The 16,256-nt window shown below is 41.8% G+C and overlaps 1 protein-coding gene across 2 annotated transcripts in view; it reads left to right on the top strand.

Annotated features, from left to right (window-relative positions):
• ITGA9 (integrin subunit alpha 9) overlaps positions 1-16,256 on the top strand; it is a 626,511-nt gene that overhangs the window by 369,813 nt on the left and 240,442 nt on the right. The window lies entirely within an intron of this gene.

The raw sequence follows: 16,256 nt of genomic DNA, 5'->3' as shown, positions 1-16,256 counted from the left end.
CTCTAGGAGGGTTCCCATTGTATTCCATGGTACCTGTTCACACCTGAGCATCACATTGCTGCAGGTTGTAGCTTTGAGTTAAAAAAAGTATAAGTCGCATGCTTTTGGTCCCTACAGACTTCAATCGGAGTGCCTGAAAACACCTAAAAAGGCACGTGATGTCTTTTTCATGTGATTCTTGCATCTCCTCCCAGTAATTAGCTTTCCATTGACTAAAACACAAACTCCCAAACATGTACACAAAAACACATAAAAAAAATAAAAAAATGCTTGAAGCGGCTCAAGCATGAACCTAGCACCTAGCCTTATCGAAAATAAAGTACTTTAGCTTGACTGTAAAAATATAGATATAAATGATTACAATAGAACTAAGTGTCTTTATTTTTTTGTACAAAAAACTCGAAAAATGATAACTTAAACAGTAATTAAAATCTATGGAAAAAAATAGAATAAATGAATACATGGAATAGAAAATGGGATGGAAAAGTGCTCACACCCACACTGGGAGTGTTAAATCTGCTCACTACATGTGCCAGAAAGCTCTAAACTCAAAAGTTTGTATCACTGATATAAAGAACTGACTTCTCTGGAAATAAGCTGCATCTCCACTGTGACATTATAGCTGTCATTATCAGTGGTAATTGCTATGCACAAGGTTAGGTTCACGCTGCTGCAATTTGTTCTTGATCTCATTTTCAATGCGATTATGTAGTGCTACTTTGATGCAACTTGGATGTTGTTTGCATATTCTGTGGAGCCAAAATCATGCTGGAATCACGCCAAAGTATAGGCACCATTGATAACAATGTGATTTTCACTGCTATACGAACCTGTGTGACTCAAGTCGCATCTGAAATTGCACCAGTGTGAATTGAGCCTAACTGAGTAGTACACATCATTGTGTTTGCTGCTTACCATCTGCAATTGTTAGCTTTAGAGTATTCTATTTGAGAAACAAAGCAAGTTACATTTTACCGAAAACGCCAACTGATAGAATTTTTGGGGCTGCTATTTCTGGCCTTGTTCTGAAAATGCTAGTTGCTTGGCAGTCTTCCATCACAATTTTTCTGTCACTAATGCTGAACTAATATGCAGAAAGCCAAGTCAGATTAAAGATAGAACCCCTGGTCTGTATAATGTACTTGTTTCAGATCAGTGATTTGGAAGGTATAGAAGATGTCAGCAGCCCGTGTACTGTCTCAGTACAGGAATCCAATACCTGCTTCCTACTTACATACTGTGGCTGATATAAATGCTATTTTTCACATTTTTGTTCATTCGTAAACTTATAATACAAACATCTACAACTGAGTATTAAGAGTATGGTAGGTGTGCCAAATAAAAGCCTTATATGCACTCAAAAAATGACTGGGACAACTAGTCAAAGAGTTTTGGTCAAGTTAACTGAGGAATAATGATAATGTTAAAGTTGATTTCCAAATATGAACTGTGTTGCATACTTACATTGATCCATTTAAGTATGCATATTTTATACTTGAGGGATCACTGGGGAAGCTGACAATTACTGTGGTAGTCACGTAGACATGTGCGATTAGTTTCGTACGAATAGAAAAATTTGTAGGAGAATTGCAAGGGAAGTGGGGAAGCGAATCAGAGGGCATGGAAAAAAGGATGTACTCCAAGCCAGGAAGGAGAGTACTATGGGAGGCCTGAATTGACATGTAGGTAATTTCTAGGGATCTAGGGCAGGTATTTTGGAATTAAATGGGCAGAGGAGTTGACAGGAGAAGTATCATAAGAGTGAGTCTGTTTGCTTCTGTGTAGCAGATTCTGTAATTGAAAAAATCTGGAATTTTATAGTGACAACATCTGCCATTGACCCTGGCTCATATTTTGGAATTACATATTAAACAGCCAGTAAAAACATAAGGAACAAAATAGTACACACACATGTTTATTATGCAGCACAGCAGCTCTCCTGCCAGGACATTTCCTTTAGAAGACGGAAGGGTTTATTTACTAAAGCTGGAGAGTCCAAAACCAGGCTCACTTCTGCATAGAAACCAATCAGCTTCTAACCTCAACTTCTTCAATTAAGCTTTGGCAATAAAACCTGGAAGCTGGTTGGTTTTTATGCAGATGCGAGTCTGATTTTGCACGCACCAGCTATAGTAAATCAACCCCAATATTTACATCCAACTCACTGCAGTGGAAGGTGGTGCTCAGATGGCACATTGTGAGTGGCTGTTGGCCCTTGGTGATTAATCATTGAGCTTTTAACGTTTTTACTTAAGAGTCTTCAAAGGTGCATTTTTGAGCAGAATCCTGGAAAAAAAAAAATCTGCTAGAAGAAAAATTTAAATTATAGTATTTAATTTATATGTGTAAAACGACTTGACAATAAATCAGTTTCATCATTTCTGCTGCTTGAGCTTAGCTCGTGATTAAGTGCCAGTGACTTGTGTTGTGGACAGCAAAGGCAGATGGAATTTTTCTGAGGGTGGCATTTTGTCAAGGAATGTTCCTACATTTAAACAAAGTGGGAACAAGTATGTTTTGGTTATTTGATGTATGTTTACACGCTGCATAAATTGTTATATTGCGGGTTCCCGCCTCTTACCTTCCTCTGTATTTGCTTTACAACATTCTTTACTACATACTGGCAATTTAATTCTCACATTTTGTTCCTTTATGAATTTTTCACCTAATGTTCAGGCATGAAACAGAGAAAGATGATATTGACATTCTAGTTTAGTAACTGTACCACCCATGCAATATTTCTTTTAGTAGGTAGTATTAGTAGGCAGTATTTCTAATAGAAGTTACTACTGTAGGTGTTTGCAAAGCAATAAAAAAAACATGATTTAGGAATTTACAAATGTCAGAGATTACAGAATACTATGTTTATAAGACCTAATTATCCCTGTAAAATGCCCCATCTAATTTTTTTTCTTGCAATTATTCTATATTACATTAAAGAGAGGCTATCCCCTATAACTATCATAGCCTATTACAAACTTTATAGCATACTCTGCATTTGAGTGAGTTAGCCATCAAGATAATGTTGATTCCTTACGCAAATGCTGCTGGCTAGTAACTTTCCTAGTCCAGCAATTAGCTTCCCTGCATGGAGTCACACAGGAAAGCCCTCCATTCAGGGTTTCTATTTTAATTGAAGGTCAATGTCATTATCACATTGCCAGTGTCCCTTCATCCAGTGCAGATTTATTTAGTATCTGCTCACCTGGGTCCGTGTAAGCACAGTCAAAATTCTTAAGCCCTGGTGAAAGGGAGGGCGGGGGGGGGCGGTGGGGGGGGGGTTGGCCTCCAAAATGCATTGAATTTATTCTGCTATGAATCCATTTTTTTATTAAATTACCTTGGAATCTTTGAGGTTTGTTTGCCACTCTCACTGGATTATATGTATATGGATTCTCATCTCTGGGTCTTTTCCTTGTTCATTAGTGTGGTTCCCATTTCATGGAGTGCTGCTGAACTGGAGCCAGTGTGCCCAGTGGCAATTTCAATGATGCTTAGAAAATCTCAGTGCAGTGCCTGCTTTATTCTTGTGTTTGATCTTTCATATCTGTAAACTGGGTAAGGGATTATTTACACCACAATTTCAGTGTTCCAGATACATTTTTGCATATGCAGTTACACAAATTTTTTTTTATGTGTTTTTAATGTAGTCCAGTGCATTTTTCCCTCCATTTTTTCTTGACACTTGAAAAATCCCTATTTTCATAGGACAATGTTTTGATGTGTTCCAGTGTGAACTAGGGCCATTGGAATTCATATCAAACACTGTGCATGCAGTTTGGAAGTAGTTTAAAAAAAGCACTGGAAAGCATCTGGTGTGAACAAGCTCTCAAGAAAGAAGTATAGTTATAGAGCTAGTCTGTTGGAAAGACTCAATTTAGGCGCCACATCCCTTATTTGCAAAGATATCATAGAAAAGGAGGAATTGGGACTTTTCAAGCGCAAACATAAACAAAAATTTGAAAAATAGAAAATATTTATTTAGACTAAAAATGCATAAGTGAAAAAAGTAAAACCACAATACATCAGTAACAAATATCAACAGAAGTATAATTGTATCGCTACATGTTTTGCCATTCACGGCTTCTTCAGGAAATCCTTTGACAATAAACTCTGTATGCATAGACTGATCACTACAATAGAAAAATATACAAATGAAAGAAAACCACAATTTAGAAAAAACATACAATACAAAACACAAACAAGCTCTCAAGGTGACACTTTGGGGTTCATTTACTAAAACTGGAGAGTGCAAAATCTGGTGCAGCTGTGCCTGGTAGCCAATCTGTTTCCAGGTTTTTTGTCAAAGCTTACTTGAACAAGCTGAAGTTAGAAGCTGATTGGCTACCATGCACAGCTGCACCTATATTTGCACTCTCCAGCTTTGATAAATCAACCTCTTTGTTTTGATTATTATTAAGCAATACAAAGCAGTCAATGAGTGATCATCTTTTATCATTTTGCCTTCTGTATACTGATGGAAGTTTTGACTTGCTAGTTACAGTTCTTTCTCTTTACTTGTAATCATTGCATTGTATGGACACGTGGAAGTAAATTAGCTTTATAATTTAAATGAAATGAACATAATAATGTAGTTTGTAGTATAATAAAGCACAATGGATCAAAAAATGGCCATAGATAAACTTATCCCCAAGGTCTGTGTGCTTGGTGCACTGGGCTCAACAGTAAGTAGGATAAATTATTCTGAAGGTCATTTAACCTGGAAAAAGACCAGAGGAAGACATGTACAGCAGTGCTGGTGTGAGAAGAGGGTAAGTACTGCTTGGCAGTAATTTTATAAGGCTGGAGTTGGACTGTAAGGCATTTTTTCCAAAATATAGCACAATTGCCATGTTTCCTGAATAGCACTGCAACAGGAAGAAGTGGGCCTTTGTGAAAAGCTGCTATGATTTAACTGAAAAAGCATAGGTATATATGTAGTGCATGTGATAAACTGTTTACATTTAAAAAAAAAAAACTGTTTTGATTTTTTTTTCAGAAAAAGTTTAATAGTATGTCTATTTGGCGAATGTCCAAAAAAGAATAAGTAGACTGTATTTCTAGCAATGAAATAGGAAAAGGCAGACTATCTGCAGTGGATATTTCACTAATGGCCTGTGCACTTAAGAATAAAAGAGCTTTACAGATGTAATTTTGTAAATGCTGTCTATCTACAGTCCTGTCTGTAGAAATGGTACTACCCAAGTTCTGTTCCTTTTTGGAGAAAGCTATTTTAATAAAGTTAATTTCCTATCGCAACAAGAGTGCAGTTCAGTCGTGTTAGATCATCTTATTGTTAACCAGTCAGGAAACACATGCTTCTGGCACACAGAGATACAGTGCATATGCAACAGAGTATAAAATAATTTAACCCCAATATGTGCTATATCCCCCAAGATAAACAAACTTAATGTGCACAAATAAACAGTGCAGTGAGCATGTGAAATGGTAATATCAACAAAATGCTCCAAAATGAGTGCAAACCAGGTGCTAAAAGTGCAATAAACAAATAAACAATAAAATAACGTTAATTCATAAATGATTCATATATGCAAACAAAAGCTGAAAAATGACATGTGCCAGCCAAAAAGTGCAGAGTGTCACACAATACATATACTTAATCGTCCATCATAAAATAGACATATATCAAACACAAAAGTCCTTAATGAAAGTGATGACAACTGTGCTTCAGTGATGATGTTTTCAAACGTGCTGCGATTCCATGTGCCACATATCATGCGATGGTGAAACAAAAGGTGACCCCCCCCCAAGGTAAAGCGCTCACCTTAGGGAATGTGACTAAGTCGCTAGACAGAGTCAGGAAACGCTTATGAGCCACCCAGGGCTCAGTGTGGATCACAGGAAAATAGGCTCCAGCATAGGCTCAAATCATATGTAAAAAGAGAAAGGAACGATATGGTGTGATAACGTTTAAAAAGTGTTTATTAACAAGGTCAGATAAAAAACTCTCCCCCAGAAGGGGGTACTCACATTTTGAGAGTGCGTCAGTGCACCACTCAGAAGAGGCATATAACCTGAATAAAACAATAGGTAATGGATGTAGCAGTGAGGTTATGGAGATCGTCCCAGCACAGACAGCTGCTGCTGCCTAACACTCCTTCCTGGCCCCTCCCCTACGCGTCTTCGACACAGGGCATACATGTCATCATCAGGGGGAATGTGATTGGCACAATCACATTCCCCCTGATGATGACACGTATGCCCTGTGTTGAAGACGCGTAGGGGAGGGTCCAGGACGGAGTGTTAGGCAGCAGTGAACCCGTGAACGCGCACGCATGCACAGTGGAACCCGTGGCCGTGTTCCCGTGTGTCTGAATCGCCGATTACTGGCAGGATCTTCATGACATTGCCCCCCAAGGGGCAGCCTCCAGATGCCCCTTTGAAGAAATTTCTCTGGATGGGATCTTTTAAAAGATTGCAACAGATCTTCAGCATGAATATTGTCCTCAGGTTCCCAAGAATTTTCTTCTGGGCCAAACCCCCTCCATTTTATCAGAAATTGATTTTGGTTACTTCTTTTCCTATGGTCCATAATAGCCTCCACCTCGAATTCCTCCTCCCCATCTACCAAAATTGGATCAGGAGGATCCGTACTTCGGCCTGGAAATGGATTAGAAATAGAGGGTCTGAGCAGGGACACATGAAATACTGGATGCACTTTTAGTGAATCCGGGAGTTCAAGTTCGTATGCCACCTCATTAATTCTCCGCTTCACAGGAAATGGTCCAAGAAACTTGGGACCCAATTTCTTTGAAGGGCAAGCCATCCTGAGATTTACTGTAGATAACCATACCTGGTCCCCGGGTGTAAGTAACAGCTCACCTCGCCTCTTCTTATCGAAGATTGCTTTATTATATTCCTGGGTCCTGATCATGGTCTCCTGTAAAACTTGGTTGTTGGAAGTAAAGAAGTTCAACCTCTCCTGAACTGTGGGTACTGTGCACTCTGGAAGAGAATTAGGCAAAAATGAAGGGTGGAAACCATAATTTGCAAAAAACTGAGTTTGTTTGATAGCGGAATGAATAGAATTGTTCTAGGCGAATTCAGCCAATGGGAGAACAGAAATCCAATCCAACTGTACCCCCCCCCGATCAGAAACGATATTAACCGGTACCTCATGGAGCCTGATTACTTCTTTAATGAATGCTTGTGCTGTTTCTGTAGCTGAGGGAGTGCCCTTCATTGGGACAAAGTGGGCCATTTTCGACAACCGGTCTACTATGACAAAAATTGAGGTGAAGCCCCCAGCCGGAGGAAATTCCACAATAAAGTCTATAGAAAGCATTTTCCAAGGCCTATCTGGGACAGGCAATTGTTTTAGCAATCCCCATGCCTTGGTTCTGTGCCCCTTGTTCCTGATACAGGTGGTACAGGACTCAACAAATTTCCTACAATGTTCGTGTAACTGAGGCCACCAGAAGGTACGCTGTACCAGATCAGTGGTCTTAGCCATGCCAAAATGCCCAGCCAATGCATGATCATGACAGAGTTCTAGTACTGAAACTCGTAGTGTCTCAGGTATAAAGATCCTATTCTCGTGCCACAGTAACCCATCCTTAACTTGGAGTTCTGACCTAATGGAAGATCCCAATTCTGCGGAAGTCTGCTTAATCTGAGAAAGCAGGTTGCCCTGAAGCAAAAGAAAATTCCCCCGGGGATAGAATGGTGTCTGGAGGGGAAACCTCTTGGGACTTGTGAAACATCCTGGATAGAAAACAACAAGAAAGTGTAGCGCTAAACCATATCATAAATGACAATGAATGGTAGGTATACAGTGAAAGGAATCACTAAAAAATAAAAACTTATTCATGGGTAGGAAGTCCTGATATGGACGTTATAACTAAAAGGTAACCATGGTTAGTCCTCAGGTAGACATATTGTACACAGGTGAATCCAGTGTCCCAAAAGGCAGATCAGCTCACTCCCACCGGAAGAAAAAAAGTCTTACCAGATATGGTGGACCTGACAGGGCATACGCCGAATTGGGTCAGATAAGGCTAGGGTGGTAAGTGGCTGTGGATGTCTGTGATGTCGCGGCTTGCTAGATTCCTCCAACTGGTACCCGGGTCCTGGAAGGTATGAGGTGTTCCAAGAATATAGATGGTTCTGTGGGTCCTAGGGGAGGGATGGGGTGTTCCGTGGATGGATCCCTCAAACCAGCATTCATAGATTAGGTGATGGTGTTGATATGGAGAAAAGAAAGGAAGGGCCACATAGTGTAAATCCGAATGTAAAATATTTAATGAGAAATTTTTGGGAAATACACTCACGTATAAGTCCAAAATGTAAAACAGCGCTGTGACAAACTGGCGACAATGGGGTCCTACCCGACGCGTTTCGTCCTAAAAAGACGTCATCTGGGGGGTTACCCCCACTGTAGCCACACTCATATATATAGGGGGTGCCTCAGTGATCATGGAAAACAGCTCCACATTGAAAAAACGGCACTTCCGGTATTGGCCCAAAATGGCCGACCGGCGTGCGTTCCAAATATGCGTTCCACGCCTCACTTCCGGGATGAGAGGTGAACCGGAAGTGGGGGAGCGGTCAAAAACGAAACGCAAAAATATATGCCAAATTAAATATAACAGAAAACATATGACTGGTGCACAATAAGTACGTACAGCGAAGTGATTGTGGATCGGGAAAACTCCTGATACTGCGCGTTGTGCAGTATATGTGCAAAGAGAGGGGAAGTATCTCCAATATGTCAACAGGGAGTGACGTAGGAGGGACGGTGAGCGCCGCAAAGGCACTGTGATTGGCCAAGGGCGGTGGGGAGAAAGATGCTGGAATGAGGGGCCGTGGGTGGGACAGTGAGCGCCGCATAGTGGTTGGCCATGCGCAGTGAGAGTACAAACAGTGCTTGGAACGAGATGCCGCTATCAGCGGACTTATGACATGCGCAGTGAGGACTGAAGGGGTGCTACGGAAATGTAGGCAGACGTGGAGGCAGTACAAAGACTGCTCGGTGATGTGGATATATATTGAGGGTGTGGAGCCTAAATACAGGTGCTCGGGTGGGCATATAATCATGAAAAAGTGAATCTAGCACCAGATGAACACACTGAAGGATCAATAAAAATAGAAATGAGAATAAATAAAAAGCCAGTATAAAAAGGGGAGGATAGTGGAGCGGGCTTCCATGAAACAGTATATAAGGCAACGTGCCCATATGCATCGATACACGAGGCCAATACATAAATGTACAAAATAATGTGGGCATACATGTAAGGCTCTCTAAAATAAAATAAAATGCACACTTAGGTGCCACATAGGTATGTATGAGTCATAAAACCAAGTTAAAATATGTATGAATAGGCATAAAAGCAAAAAATCGGAAACAAAACATGGAACCCCAAAGAAGAAGACATGGAACCCCAAAAAAAGAAAGCAGATCGTATCACCCCAAAATAGGGTGGAAATGTAGGGAGAGAGTTTGTTATTTAGAGGTGGATGTCAAGCTCTATTAATGAAAGCATTGACATCCAACTCCACATTGATACCTAACGGAAAAAGGGTACGGAGCTCATGGATCCAAAAAGTCTCCAATCGTGATACACCTCTGGTCATGGCTCCGCCCCTCCATGGGGGAACATATCGGTCTATCACTGTAAATTGTGTACCCGCAAACACCCGATTATGATGTAACTTATAATGTCGGGGAACTGTGTGCTTGGTGTCGCCACTCTTAATCAAGGCAATGTGCTCCGCTACTCTTATGGAGAAAGAGCGAATAGTACGGCCTACATATTGCTTGCCACAATGGCATGTGATTAGGTAGACGATGTAGCTGGTGGTGCAAGTACAAAATCGTTTGATGGAATATCGTCTCTGTGTAACTGTTGAAATAAACGATGTGGTTTTCCTTCCTATACCCGAATTGTGGCGACATACTATACATCTTCTACATGAGTAGAAACCCTCCATTTTGTAAAAAAGAGGTTGATGTACAGGGGGATTGATAATGTTGGGGGCAATTTTACTTTGCAAGGCAGGGGCACCCCTAAAAATGACTTTAGCCCTGTCAGGCAAGACAGTGTTCAAAATTCGGTCATTCCTAAGGATGTCCCAATGTTTGGACATGATAGCTTTGATATGTTTATATTGGTTAGAAAAAGCGGTGAGGAGGGACCACCTGAAAATCTCACCACGCTGGTTAGGGCATCAGGTTTGGTATTTTTGGAGCCAGGGTGGTAAGTGACATGAAAGGAGAACCTGGAGAAAAAGAGAGCCCACGTGGCTTGACGTGGCTTCAATCTTTTCGCAGATCTCAAATACTCAAGGTTCTTATGATCTGTAAAAATTAAGACTGGATGAGCGGCACCCTCCAGCAGATAGCGCCACTCCTCCAACGCTGATTTGATTGCCAACAACTCTCTGTCACCTACATCATAATTTCTCTCTGCCGTGGGCAATTTACGAGAGAAGAAGGCCACAGGATATAACAGGGCCTTAGTTCCCTGTCTTTGGGACAACACTGCCCCTACTGCAATTTCAGATGCGTCCACCTCTAGTACAAAAACGGCAGAGAGGAATCTGGATGCTTTAGTACGGAGGCGGAAGCTTCAGCAGACCAGTGGAAGCATGTACCTTGTTTAGTTAGCTGTGTGATGGGTGTGATGATGGCTGAGAACCCCTTAATAAATTTACGGTAAAAATTAGCGAATCCAACGAATCGCTGGATTCCCTTCTTGTCTGTCGGGACTGGCCAATCTAAAACTGCAGCGACCTTTAGAGGGTCCATCTTAATGCCTCTACTGGAAATGATTAACCCCAAAAATGGAATACTTTCCTGTTCAAATTCACACTTCTCAGCTTTTGCATATAGACCGTGTTGTCGAAGCCGTCCCAACACACTTCTGACGTGCCTGCGATGGGATTCAAGGGAACAAGAAAAAATTAATATGTCGTCTAAATAGACGATAACAAACAGATCTAGAAAGTCTCGTAAAACATCATTGATAAAGTACTGAAATGTAGCAGGGGCATTGCACAGACCGAAAGGCATCACTAGGTACTCGAAATGTCCGTAACGGGTACGAAAGGCGGTCTTCCATTCGTCTCTGTCCCTAATATGAACTAAATTGTAGGCTCCGCGGAGGTCAAGCTTAGTGAATATGGTAGCTGTCCCAAGTCTTTGGAACAACTCTGGTACCAGAGGAAGAGGGTAACGTTTTTTTACGGTGATTTTATTAAGCTTGCGGTAATCCACACATGGTCTGAGGGTCTTATCTTTCTTCTGTACAAAGAAGATGCCTGCACCTGCTGGAGACGTGGACGGACAAATGAAGCCTTTCTTTAGGTTCTCATCGATATATTCCTTTAAAGCCCCTTGTTCTACTTCAGTCAAAGGAAAGATTCTTCCAAAAGGAATCTCAGCACCGGGAAGTAGTTTGATAGGACAGTCATAGGCCCGGTGAGGGGGTAAGACCTCTGCCCCCTGCTTGCTGAATACGTCTAAGAAATCATGATAGGCAGAAGGGATGGAGAGGTGTAGGCTAGGATCTGTATCTAGGCAAAGCAAGGTAGGGTTCTCCTGAGCTTTCTGAAATCTGCAAGATTGTTGGCAATATAAAGAAGAAAAGGTAACTTCACCTGTGATCCAATTAATGTCAGGATTGTGAGCCTGTAACCATGGCATGCCGAGGTTTATGGGAAACAGGGGTGAGGCGATGATATCCAGGCATAGCAGTTCTTGATGAGAAGATGGAGATGGGTATTGGAACAGTCTCTTGGGTAACAGGTCCAGATTTAATGGCGGTTCCATCAGCTAGATGGATGGAAAGTCCATGGGCCTTAGGCAACAAAGGTATCTGGTGTTGGGTAGCAAAGAGAGAGTCCATGAAACAACTGCAAGCTCCAGAGTCAATAATAGCGGTTATTTGCAGAGTCTCTCCTGGAAGCTGTAACAGGATAGAGAGAGCAAGGTGAGTAATATTCTTAGCCAGAGGTGCAACATAGTCAGTGGACAGGGATAGGCACTTACGGAGTTTAAGGGGACAGTTCCTGACATAGTGCCCAGGTTCCCTGCAATACAGGCACAAATTATTCACTCGACGATGTTGTCATTCCTCCTGGGTAAGAGAAGGCCGCAGGACCCCTGCTCAGGCTCAGACATGGCTGTCTGCTACTGTCACGTACCTGGTAGGTTTTGAGCCTGAAGTGCAGAGAAAGACCTCCCTTACAGCTCCCACTCCCGTTCCCCTGGAATGGAGACAGAGGGCCCAGGAGTGAGGAGTGGTATGGGTGCCTGGCAGGATCAACAGTCACCGGAAGTTCAGGAGTGGTGGCACCCTCTGGAACCTGAAGCTAAAGGGGAGACTGGAGACTGGAATGCAGAGAGGACCAGGAACCACAGCAGGTAAGTAAGCAGGACTGAAGAGCTGGACTGGAACCAGGAACAAGCAGCAGGTAGTAGACTGGAACGCTGGACTAGAACCAAGAACAAGCAGCAGGTAGTAGACTGGAACGCTGAACTGGAACCAGGAACAAGCAGCAGGTAGTAGCCTGGAACGTTGAACTGGAACCAGGAACAAAGCAGCAGGTAGTAGCCTGGAACGCTGGACTGGAACCAGGAACAAGCAGCAGGTAGTAGTCTGGAACGCTGGACTGGAACCAGGAACAAGGCAGCAGGTAAACAGACTGGATACTGGTATCAGACAGAGGGATGGTCAAACAAGCCGGAGGTCGGTATCGGTCGAGCAGCAGAGGTACCAGGGATAACACAGAGGGATGGTCAGGCAAGCCAAGAGGCTGGTGCAGGCGGATAGCAGGATGGTCTAACAGGAAGCCGGGTCAGATAGCAGAGTACACAGGTCAGATCAGGTTAAGGCACACGGAACGCTGTAGAGCAGACAGCGGGGATGGAGTGTGACAGGCCGGTTTAAATAGCCCGCCTGGCACTAGCGGGAGTGCGCGCACGCGCCCATGCGTGACAGCACCCGTGAACGCGCGATGCGCAGTGGAACCCGTGGCCGTGTTCCCGTGCGTCTGAATCGCCGATTACTGGCAGGATCTTCATGACACCTATGATTTGAGCCTATGCTGGAGCCTGTTTTCCTGTGATCCACACTGAGCCCTGGGTGGCTCATAAGCGTTTCCTGACTCTGTCTAGCGACTTCGTCACATTCCCTAAGGTGAGTGCTTTACCTTGGGGGGGTCACCTTTTGTTTCACCATCACATGATATGTGGCACATGGAATCGCAGCACGTTTGAAAACATCATCACTGAAGCACAGTTGTCATCACTTTCATTAAGGACTTTTGTGTTTGATATATGTCTATTTTATGATGGACGATTAAGTATATGTATTGTGTGACACTGCACTTTTTGGCTGGCACATGTCATTTTTCAGCTTTTGTTTGCATATATGAAACATTTATGAATTAACGTTATTTATTTTATTATTTATTTGTTTATTGCACTTTTAGCACCTGGTTTGCACTGATTCATTTTGGAGCATTTTGTTGATATTACCATTTCACATGCTCACTGCACTGTTTATTTGTGCACATTAAGTTTGTTTATCTTGGGAGATATAGCACATATTGTGGTTAAATTATTTTATACTATGTTGTATATGCACTGTATCTCTGTGTGCCAGGATTAGGGCACGGTTAACACACTCTAGCTCATCATATTTATTTATTTAATATTTCATACGCATTACAAGGCGTGATTCATGTATGCGGCTGTGTAGTGCTTACTTTTAGCACTAGGTTCATTTTGGCTCGTAGGACTTTTTCTTTGTTCATTTAGGAAACACATGCTTGTTGGGATGTATGAAAAAATGGTAGATAGAGGAGTTAAAGCGGAGTTCCACCCGTTTTTTAGTTTATTAAAAGTCAGCAGCTACAAAAAGCATAAACCCACACGGGAGAGAGGAGGAGTTGCCTAGGATAAGAAGCAGGAAGTGGGACAGGAAGTCCCCCCCCAAAAAAAAACATGCCAAATGTGGTCAGGGGGCGAGGAGTGCTTAAAGTGCTTAAAGCAGAAGTTCCACTTTTGGGTGGAACTCCGCTTTACGCTTTTTGGGCAAATATCTTTCTGTTAACCGTATACAGGGACACATCTGCCTATCCACAGTAGTGCCAGTACTTCTCTCTGTTTCTCGTGCTTCTCATCTGACTGTCTGAAATAAGGCACACACCATGAACTTCTTCCTTTTTTTCTTCTAGTTGAGGAAATGATTGACCAAGTTGCACAGTGATGTCCAAACATTGCTTATTGTCATTCCTTGATTATCCCCAAGGGTCCTGATCCTAAAGTATTCTACAGAGAGTCAGATCCTGGGCAGGATTAGGCCATTTATGACCACACTTTGGCTGGTGTTATATAAGCTTCTAGGTCTGCAATTTTACATATGATATAAGGATGTAGAAAAGTCATCTATTATTGTTTCTGGGAATTGAAATCTGAATTAAACAATCTCTTTGTATATCTTTCTTGGTTTTATCTGGGGACATCGTTTTTTTTTTTTTTTTTTTTTATATTTTCTAGTATTTTGAGGAATGTAAATGATCAAATCACAACATACCCAGGTATCCAATCTTACTGAATGCTTTGCATAGATTATTCCGTAAGAATGCCTTAGCTAAAGGAGTAGAGACTTGTACAGTCTCATCTAAGAGCCACAGAAATCCAAAAAGCAAAAATCTGAAAATTAGGTACATGAAGAAAACAGTTAAGCTGGATAAAAACAGGTTGAAATTCAGCTGGTTCAGCAGGCAGTGGCCAAATTTCGGTCTGTGCGTGGCCCTCCCTGATCTGACAGAAGTTGATTGGTAGATTGACTTCTGTCAAACAGGACTACTGGAAAACTTTAATTCGATCAGCCAATCAGCTGCAGCACTGATCAATGAATTCTGACAGTGGAGGAGTCCCGCTGTGAGAATATAATAGCATAGTAGTGAGGATTCCTCCATCCACCTCGATATGCATGTATACCAAGCTTTAGGCGCCTTTCACATGGACGGCTGTTCTGCCGCAGTTAAAAGCATATAATATGTTCTGTGAAATTCAAGACCCCAGGCACTGCGATCAGCTGCATTTGTACAGTGTGATTACCTTAGTTTACTTGCGTTTACATGCTGCTGCGTTTAGCTGCGTTTATCTGCGTTTGGAACATTCTTGCCATTTCTTATGTGCTTCCTGTTGCTTTTCTTTCCTTGTTGCCGCTGCTATCCGCAGGAGAAATAGTACACTGCGATTACCTGCAGTTATGTGCAGATAGCTGCGCTAAATCGCTCCTGGACGCAGTCAATTCTATTTTTTCTATCCACACCAAACTGCATGTAACTAAATCGCAGCTAAACGCAGTGTGTGAATGGGGCCATAGGAAAGCATTGTGTGCTTTTAGCTGCAGTAGAAAACTAGAAAATCCGCAGCTAAAAGCACAATTCTATCCGTGTAAAAGGGGCCTTAGACCTCTGCAAAGTGTTTTTGAACTAAATGTACATCTGTCCTTAGCAGCTTGAAAACATGTTTCTTCTTAGAGGGTAACCTATATGTAAGATGTTGAAATAATTATCATTTTTGGTTGTTGCCCATTTGTCTTTGTGTCTAAATAGAAGAATAGTTTCTTTAGTTCTCTGAAATGACAGAGTACACTGGAAATAAATGACATGTTTTAGGGGTATTTGATTCTTATCCTGCAATTAATGGCAATCCAGTTGCTAACAGCTTACATATAAAATGAAATTTTTTCATGAAGTGGCTGATAGTTGACTCTCCATGTAACCCCATTACACGACTGAAAATTAACTTTGGAGCTTAGCCAGATGTGGATCATACACAAGCAATTTAAACCAGCTTTTAATCTAAAAAAACCCCACAGTTTTATTTCAAACTTTTGCTAAAAACAATGTGAGAGAGGTTTGGTAAGAATAGAGTGTTACAGCATGGGTAACTTTTTCCCTAAGTAGATAATGCACAATCCCTGTCCTTAACGTGTTACTAAACCCACAACAGTAAAATCAGTCTATATATTCAGTAAAGCATGCTTGTTATATTCACTGTGGAACCTAAGGTGTTAATCCGCCGCATTCTGTAAAAATGCTGTTTGATCCTGTCTTCCCTGTTCCTCCCCTTATTCCACTGTCCCCTAACCATCTCCTGATAAGACAGAGCATTTGGAGTCACTCTGCACATGCTCAGTTTGGTGTGTAGTGTTAGAGAGTTTTTTTTTTTCTTGGGAGGGTGCATGTGATCAGCACAGGACCAATCAGCACTA

The sequence above is a fragment of the Aquarana catesbeiana genome, linkage group LG05 (assembly GCF_042186555.1).
Source record: "Aquarana catesbeiana isolate 2022-GZ linkage group LG05, ASM4218655v1, whole genome shotgun sequence".
Lineage (NCBI taxonomy): Eukaryota > Metazoa > Chordata > Amphibia > Anura > Ranidae > Aquarana > Aquarana catesbeiana.
The sequence above is the reverse complement of the archived record's forward strand: the minus strand, read 5'-3'. Positions and strand labels throughout refer to the sequence as shown.